Genomic DNA, 9,737 nt, shown 5'->3' with positions numbered 1-9,737 from the left:
TTCAAATGAATGATGTACATGCTAAGGGAGTGCTACATCTCAACTGCAGTTACATGGAACCCCATCATTTATCCAAACCTGATCAACGAATTCTGGAAATATGCAAGTGTTAAGACTGGAGACAATGGATCAGTGAAGATTGAAGCTTCTGTCAGGGGACACAAAGCTGTTATCTCCGAGCAATTCATTAGAGATATCTTGAAGATTGATGATCAAGCTGCTTACCTGACTGATATAGATCTGAGAGTTGTTGATGAGTATCTTGAGAAGATGGGATATGAAGGAGTCTTTCCACCAACCCTAAAGAAGCTGTTACCTCCTTACTGGAGGTTTCTATCCCACATATTTGTCAACTGCATATCTGGGAGAAAGGGTGGTTCAGACGAAATATCCTCGAGAAATACTCAGGTGATTGTTGCATTGGCTGCCAGGATTGACTTCAACTTCTCAAGGTTTATTTTGGAAGAGATGGTTACTAATGCTAACAAGAAGTCGAAGGATCAATTCCTGCTCTATCCAAGATTTATTCAAATCTTCATCAACAGCCTATTTCCCGATCTGGTCAAGACAAGAGAAATACTTGACATGAAAGCCTTCAGACCAAACACTGTGAGCCTAATCAAACAGAACCGTAAAGGGAAAATCATGTTTCATGGGAAGTACCCTCTCGTGAAATTTGGAAAGTTTACTGAGCCGTCAGAATCTTTAGAATTCCATGGGTCGTCTGAACAAATGTTAACTCATCAAGCATCGTCAGAACATGCAAATGTGAATGACGATGTTATCACCGTTTCAGACCATGAGATTGAAAATGTTACTCCATCCACCATTGTTGCTGAAGAGCATGATCTCACAAATGTGGCGGTTCAGAGTGACTTCAGTGAGGGAACTACAGAAGAAGTTACTGAGACTGAAGGAGGAGAAGAGGATGAGTATGAGAATCTTGATCTGTCCAGTTTCGACGAAGATGATATTTCGATGCAATTTAGTGGACTTGAGCACCCTTTGCCAAATGAAGACCTCGATGACTTCCTCAAAGATATCGATGATGGTGCCAACTCAACACCGGAGATAAGGGAGAAAGCTGACGATCGAGAAGTTGAGCCTCCGATTACCGTTGAAGCGGCTAATTCTTCAACTCATATGGACACATCATCAGGGATTCCTCCCCTTGATTATGTGGTTCCTACATCCGTGCCAATTACAAGTGATACCAGTTTGTCCTGACCTCCCAGTCCCCGATGAAAAGACGCAAAATTGATCCAAGGGTGAGACTAGTTTTTCTTGACCCTACTCAAACCACAGAGACTCCTCCATCCACAACATTTGCCCCATCCTCATCTATGCCCATTCAAGAGAATACCAGCTCTATCCATGAAGCTGGTGGTTCTTCTACTGGCCTAAGATTGTCTCCTCCAAGGCCTTATCATGATACTGTCTCTGAGAGACTAGCTATTCATTTGGCCCAGCCATTAAGTCCAACTCACTCCTCACGCGGAAAAGGAATATCATTTGAGGAAGGTATATCTGGAGATGATGACGCCTCAGTGCCTGAGCTGAAAAAGGAGATTAGTGTGCTGAACTAAAAAAAATATCGAGCTTGATATCAAGCTTGCAGAACTTCAAACTGAGAACACCAAGCTCAATATTCAAGTTGCTGGTCTTCTTGAAGATAAAGCTCAGAAAACAAAGCAGATCTTCGATCTTTAGACGCATTTTGGTTTGTTGACCGCCAACTATTATGATTTGAAGAAGAAGCTGGAAGAAGAATTTGGTGACAAATTCAAATCATCTGTCAATGAGCCAAGAGTCTATCTTCCCAATCAAGATGCTCTCGTAGTTCCACCTCCTACAAGAACAACCACGATTGTCAGTCGTTTTGACAAAGAACCAGCGCAGGCTCCAAATTTCGTGGCGTTAAAATGTGCTAAACTAGCCAAGTCTGATGAGAAGGGTTAATTTTTGTTCAAGAGGAGCTCGGATCAGAATGCTCCCATGGATCAACCAAACATCACCTTTATGGATCTTGGAGAAAATCACTTCAGAGACGTTTATGGTGATAGGTCTGGGATACTCTCATGGGGATTCTATGACCCTCTGAAAATGTGGATTGTAAGAAGGAAGAGTGGAAATACCGAATTATATAAAGATGCTCACGACTTCCACTCTTGGACCAGGGTTGATCTTACGGAATTGTCTAAGGCTCCTTTTTCAAATCCAACAAATGATCCCAAGGCGACATAGTTCAAGTTATTTTTGGAAGGTCAAGTGGCAAAGGGCTTTCCATCAATGAAGACTTCAGAGTCTATCATCAAGGTATACCCGAGTGTCATTGATCCCAAAACCAATCAGCCTCTTCGGTCTGTGATGTGGCCCGCTACTTATAAAGTAAAGCAGATTTCTATCCTTCAGGACCATACAGATGGATCTCTACAATCCATGCAATACTGGGTGTTTGATGAAACTACAGCTTTTGTTGTCATCAAACTTAAAAATGGATGTATTCGTCTATATGACAAGAGGGATCTGCTACAGTTTGGAAAGTGGGATATTCATCAGCTTTCTATTCATCAGATCGTGGTAGCTGAAGACATTTTTGAGTCTGCTACTAAGGAATACACTGCCATGGTTGCTGATATTATTGAAAAGGAGATGTGGAATGGAGCTATGGGAAAGTCAGACGTGCTGGTGGTTGATAAAGACTAAATCATGCTAGCCCCAAACCAAGGGGGAGATTGAAGGGCCAATATATATGGTTTGGGATAGGCATCAATGTATGGATGAGTTAGGGCATTTTTCGATGTATTTTGGAGTCGTTTTGTGTATGTTTGATGTTTTCCGTCTAGGAAGCTTTTGGTTGAGGTGTGACCGAAAACCAGTTTTCGGTCTCCTAACCGAAAACTGTTTTTGGTCCTTGTCAGTATATATAGATGTCAGGTTGTCAGGGTAGATATACAATTGTACTTTGCTAGTTTTCGGTCCCTGAGTTGTATCAGACGGTTTCAAGTGTTTAATCGTATGCAAGCTCAATTTCATTCATCTTCTACTCCATTTCTGCTTTGTTTTCTTATGCTTGATTGATCATTGGTGAAGATCCTTCCATCTAGGGCCTTACAATATACCACTTGTAAGTCCCCAAATCTGCTTGTGTATTAATCAGATCCAATTGATGGTGCAGAATCCCATTCAATTGGATGATGTTAGATCAAAATAGAAGAGAAGGAGAAGAAGAAGAAGATGAATCTATGATGTATTAACGAAATGATTGATGCTCCATACACATAGTTCACACACACTCTTCTCTCTTGTTTCTCTCACACCTTAGAATACACACACTTAAGCTCCTTGGCTATTTTCCCTCACATTCACTCCTCACCCTATATATATATATATATATGTATATATATATATATATATATATATATATATATATATATATATATATATATATATATATGGAGCTAAGGCCAAGCCTAAAATACAAATAATCCAATGCTAGACCGAAAACACATGGGTTTTCGGTCCAAGCTACAATTAATCCTATACTATTTTCGGCACAAATAATAAAAACAATAAATGCTTAGAAAAGCAAAATATAAACCATATTTTTGACCCAACGGTTTTTAACCCACAATACTATAGTTAATTTGTTTCTTCACATATTTCATGTCAAACAATCAACCCGATTACCCATCCCCATTTTCTTTATTTATTTTTCCCTAAAGATTTATGCTAATGGTCATCTCCTACATCGTATTTACTTTTTATCGCCTTACATCACATCTCCTTATATGCTCGTTCCTAAGGATCATCGCCTACATCGCAGGGACAATACTGATTCGGGGGATTACTCCCCTAATATGTGTCTAGTAAGGGTTAGAGTATCATCGCATGAATACGTAGTTATTACATCGCTTGAAATCATAATTCATCACCTACAGGTTATGAGCCTGCCGGTGTTTCCACATGACTTGTTTAGATTAGTCGATGGTCGCCATTTATATTCTGGTAGATGACTACATCGCAACATTGCAACATCGCATGTCAAGGTTATGACATCTCCTAATCATCTCTCATCTCGCATCACCTATTTATCATTACCTATCTATCATAACCTAGTTATCATCATGTAACGTCCAGGATTTATCGGGTATTATATTTCTTTGTATTCAAGTTATAATTATTAAAATGTTGGGATTTTAGGGTGCAACGTACGCTGGTTGTACAAGGTGTACGCACATCATACATATAAGAGGCGCGTAATGGGGAGCCCCCATGCGTACACTTGGCGTACCCATGAGTACGCTTGGCGTAGCGTGATCAGATGCAAACCCTAAATTTTAGGGTTTGCCCCCTATTTAAACAAGTTATAACCCTCCAAACCCTTATTCTCTCAGCCTCCCTTGTTCTCTTAGTGCCCAACTCAAACCCTAACTCCATTGCATGTATTTTGAGCTTTGAGCATTTTGGTGTTATTGAAGAAGAATGAGCTTGAAGAAGGAGCAAGAGCTTGCAGAAAGCTTGTAGATCCTGAAGTTTGGCATCATTTCTGACCCATTAGAGGTATAAAGCTTTAAACTTGATCATTGCATGCTTAGATCTAGTTTTTTGGGGTGTTTTATGTCACATTTTGATGCCATACTTGAGGTCCTTTGAGTTTTAGAAGATACTGTCCATAGGAGCTTTCCTTTTTGGCTCTTGGAGGTGTTTAAAACCATAAAAAATGGATCTTGATGGTTTAGCCTCAACCATGCAAGTGATAGATGAACACTAAGTGAGCTTAAGGATTTAATGTGTGTCTTAATCCCCATCCATGCATGCAAAAGCATAAAGTTCATAACTTTATGCTTTAGAATGTTTGTAGAAGCCTAGATCTATGTTCTGGATGTTAGGACATAATGGATTAAGTCAAAAGAAGAACTTTAGGGTGACTGGCAGGAACGGTGGGTGTACCCCCTAGTACGCTGCGCATTCCGGGTCAGTTTCCCGCTTCTGATCAAGGCCAGTGTGTGCCGGGCGTACGTGCCAGGTACGCCGTGCATACGCATACATAATGGTTAACATGGGTTTTAGGCCTTAGAAGATTGGGCCTGAATTTGTTGGGCCTCATGGCCCACTATGGAGTAAGGCCTCTGGGCTTAGGACTGGGATTTATGGTATTGGGCCTTACTGGGATTTATTGGGCCATGAAGTTTAAATTAATGGACTTGGGCTTTAGATTTATTATGGATTGGACCTTGAGGGAAAAGGCACATTAGGGCAAGGACTAGGGAACCTTGCCTTGGGACATGAGTTAGAGGTTAGGCCATAAGGGAGTCATACTTGGGCCCGGTAACTAACTAAGGGACTTGTTATGCTTTAGGGAGAGGAGTCCTAAGCCATACAAGGAGTATGATTTCGGCACACACAGTTGAGGTGAGTTACCTTCCTGTATGAGTGGGTAGAAGGCACCAATTCCGACCCACTAGTAGTTGTTTATAGTAAAGATGATTGTCTTTGTGATAATTGTCTGGCATGCCACTATCTGTTATGGTTTATGTGCTTATTGCTATGTTATTATGTGGTAGTGGTAGGGGGTGAAATAGACCCCGTAACAGGTTGGAATACACCGGAGGGTAGGTCGGGCACCCAAATATGCCTGACAGTATGTTTATCCTATGTTATTATGTGGTAGTGGTAGGGGTGAAATAGAACCCATAACCGGTTGAAATATACCGAAGTGTAGGTCAGGCACCCAAATATGGCTGAAAAGGTAGGTCGAGCATCCAAATATGCTTGATAGGGTAGGTCGGGCACCCAGATATGCCTAACAGTATATGATTATGTGGTATGATGGGGGAACTCACTAAGCTTTGTGCTTACAGTTTTCAATTTTGGTTTTAGGTACTTCTTCTTCGAAAGGAAAGGAGTCGGCATGATTGCAGTGCATCACACCATGATTTCCGAAGATGAGATCTTTGGGAGTTATACTCTGATGTTGTTTTATTATGACATGTTTTGATTATTGACATATTAGTTTTGACCTGTCTATCATCACCTATCTCTCATCACCCGTCGCTACCCAATACATATTTATAAGTATACAATACTAAAATAATTAAATTATTTAAACACCATCTTATAATATCTTATCTAACACATAATGTTCTTAGCACATAATAAACACAAAAACATGTAATTATCTAGATACTTCATATTTATGTGTAAGATGAAAGTAATAAGCACTCACTTGTTAAAGTGATGATTCGTAATTCGGACAGCGCTTCACTTCTAGCAATTGTCTTTTCCGTTGACCGCACAAAAAGGTTGCATTAGGCCTTAAAAAAGTTGCATAATGCCTAAAGCAACCTTTTACCAAAGGTTGCATTAGGTAAAGTTGCATTAGACCTAAAGCAACCCTTTTTTTGGAAAATGCAACCTTTTCTAAAATAGTTGCAAAACGTTTGTAGATGCAACTCTTTTTGAATGAAACATTTGTTATGCAAAAGCGACTTTTTTATGCTTATATGCAACTTTTTTTACACTGAGAGGCAACTTTTTTAATGGTTTTAGTTATGAAAATGCAACTTTTTTTAATAATCAATTGCAACCTTTATTATGTTTCTAGTAAAGAATTGCAACCTTTCTCTATGATATATGCAACCTTTGTTACGTCTTTAATTGCAAAAAATGCAACCTTGTTGATAGTCGAATGCAACTTTATTTTTGTGACTTTTCTAACGCTAATGCAACAATTTTTGTCTAATCATACAGACACTACATATGTTTTACTACATTGCAACAAATATTAATTACTACTAAAATTACACCATAACAATAACATAAATATGTTATATAATTCTACGGTCTCCTTTGAAATTTCTAAATTCAAAATAACAAACATAAATCAAAGTCAACACAAAGTTGTCAACTATAATCACAAAAAAGTATTAAAAAACATCCTAGACATGTACTAAAAATACACGGTAAATCATATTAGCAAATCATTTGTAGTTAATATCTATTCGCACAGCTTCTATTTCAACTTGTTTTTTTTTCGTGACCCTCTTAAATCCCTTTAAGCATTTCAATCAATTGCTTTCTTTCAACTTCATTTTCCTTGAATATCACCAACAATACAATGAATATTACCAAGAAAATAGGACCATTCTCATCAAAACGTACAATCATTTTCTGGAAGCAACCTAACAGGGGACTCCAAAACTTGTGTTCATCTTCACCTTGAACATAAACTATATACCTTAGAAGCTCCTTCACTTTTTTCCATTGCATATACCAAGAGTCTCTGCAAGTTAACTAAAACAAAAAGGTTTCATAAGTTTTAAATCATATAGATGGGGGTTAGAGATAAACTTATAGCTTACCTTACAACCATCATTTGAATAAAATAAAATTAAATTTGTATAAGAACATTAGAGAAACAATATCTTGCCGAAAGGAATTAGAATTCAATCCATTGCATTTAAGTTCAGTGTGTATGAGTATATAAGCAAACCACTAACATTGTAACATCAGTTTCAAGACAAACTTTCAAGAACCATTCCATTTAAGTTCATCTTAGAAATAATATAATTAAAAAAAAGTTGATTATAGCATCTTACTTTCTACTTCTAGGATATATATGAATGGCTCATATAATCCATCCATCTCAATCTTTTTGTTACATGTAGCCTCTACAACCCTTGCAAGACAGATCAACAATTATGTCCAAATTTATGTTTGAATCAAGAAGTCATCTTAGGCTTTAGGGATTGGCTTAACCCATCAAGCCCTTAGAATAATTGGTTGAATGGGTCTCAAATGTGTATTTTTAATCTTTCCATCCTTGGTTGTATTTTCTTAACTTCTTTTAGATTCAAACACACAAATAATATACAACGAGACACACATATAACCCGATTCCTATTTTCAGTTATTCCTAGCATAACTAACCCAATTCACGTGTCTTTCAAAATTGTCTGGTTACTAAACTAGAGTCATAACAAATTAACTTTTGAATAACACCACCAAGACCAGACTCAAGTTTAGGGAAAACCATTCATGAAAGGAAACCGTCGATTTAGGACTTTGGGGCCAAAGCAAGTCAAAACATGGTGTTTTCTTTTAGTCAAAGCTTCTACTTGACCCCACAAGTACCAAGAGTGTTTGGTACAAGTTTAAACAGAATTATGAAGGCTTGAGACTCACTAAAAGCATTAGAAATAATCCCGAAAACAAAAATCCCGCACAGCAACAACTTCCGGCGGTTTAAGGGCTGTCGGAGGCGGTTCCGGCCTACACAGCTCCGGGAAGAGTCGATAATCAAGATAGAGTCTAGAGAGCTTGTACATACCTTTCAATGATCCAGAAAAACCGAAGAAACGAACTTAGCAGCCTCCTCCTTCTCGCTGGATTCTTCATCCGACACTCTGTCTTTCTCTCTTGCTCTTCTCCCTCATTTTTTTGTCAATAAGTATATCTCTCCCTCCCATATAGCAGCTTCACAATCGATAGAGTAGATGGCAGGAGGGTTAACGTCGTTGGAATGGTAACAGAACAAAGAAATAAGAGCTTCCCGTCGGTTCATTTGGCTATGTGTAATTAGGGTTTCATTTTTCACTTTCGGTCCTTGGTGCTTAAAGCCTTGTGCACATTCCACCCTAACCTACAATTCCTTTAATAAGATTTGTAACTTTTTTAAAAAGTTGCAGTATTCAATTAAATTTTAAAAAGTTACAATTTTGAATAAAATTTGCGACCTTTTTAAAAAAAAGTTGCAATTTTCAATAAAATTTGCAACTTTTTTAAAAAAAATTGCAATTTTCAATAAAATTTGCAACTTTTTTAAAAAAAAGTTACAATTTTCAATAAAATTTGTAACTTTTTAAAAGCAAAGTTGCATTAAATCTTCTAGTGCAACCTTTTTGTTCGAAGAAACCTTTTTTATAATCAAATGAAACTGTTGTGAAAAGGTTGCATCTAAAAGGTCGCATTAGACTCATTTTGTAGTAGTGATATCGGAGGTAGGGTCCTTTTGGTATATGAAGTATACTGTTTGGAAATGCCACTTTAAACACCTCACTAAATCACAACCTAGACATCATCCATGTAAGTAGATTAATCAGTATAACGACTTGGAATCACTGATAAATCTTGTTTATAGGTTCATAAAAACGATAATGAACTTAAACATAAGTGATACTTAAAGTATGGTAAGCATAAATCATTTACTGGGGGTTTAGCGAGGAGCCAAGCTCTGTGCGGGCAGAACTTCTGAGCCGAAAGGTCTTGTTCTCGGGGGCTTCCGGCGCTCCGGGGCTCGTTACTAACACCTAGGAAGTGCTATAGAAAAGGTCTTAGGACCTTGGGGGGTTTGGGTGAGAATGGAATGGAAAGGTGTGATGAAATGAGTGAATTTTGGCTCTATTTATAGGTTGTCCAAGGGCCTCTCATGTCGTGAGACATGCCTTTCACGTCGTGAGTCTTGCGTAGGCACCAAGGCTTCTCCTGGTGCTGACACGTGACGCAGGACACATGTAAAACAACCAATCTTAAAAAATTATAACTTTCACATACGAGCTCCATTTTTGACGTTCCTTATATCGACGCATAGATCGACAACTTTCATTTTGACCCCATTGGCTAATTCTTGGCCGATTTTAAATTTAACGGTCTGAGAAGATTATATTGATAACGACCGTGTAAAATTCATAACTTCTACATAAGGACTCCATTTTTGATTTTCTTTTTATCGCTGA

General features: G+C 38.1%; 1 long non-coding RNA gene across 1 annotated transcript; it reads right to left on the bottom strand.

Moving 5' to 3' along the window:
• Positions 1-6,848: 6,848 nt before the first annotated feature.
• Positions 6,849-8,522, bottom strand: LOC145094712 (uncharacterized). The gene is made up of 2 exons (XR_013703506.1): positions 8,333-8,522; positions 6,849-7,296 (listed from the first exon to the last, which is right to left on the bottom strand). It is a non-coding gene; the product is annotated as an uncharacterized LOC145094712 (long non-coding RNA).
• Positions 8,523-9,737: the final 1,215 nt, after the last annotated feature.

Source organism: Lactuca serriola, chromosome 3, assembly GCF_051521515.1.
Source record: "Lactuca serriola cultivar US96UC23 chromosome 3, Lser_US96UC23_V15, whole genome shotgun sequence".
In the NCBI taxonomy this organism is placed as follows: Eukaryota; Viridiplantae; Streptophyta; class Magnoliopsida; order Asterales; family Asteraceae; genus Lactuca; species Lactuca serriola.
The sequence above is the reverse complement of the archived record's forward strand: the minus strand, read 5'-3'. Positions and strand labels throughout refer to the sequence as shown.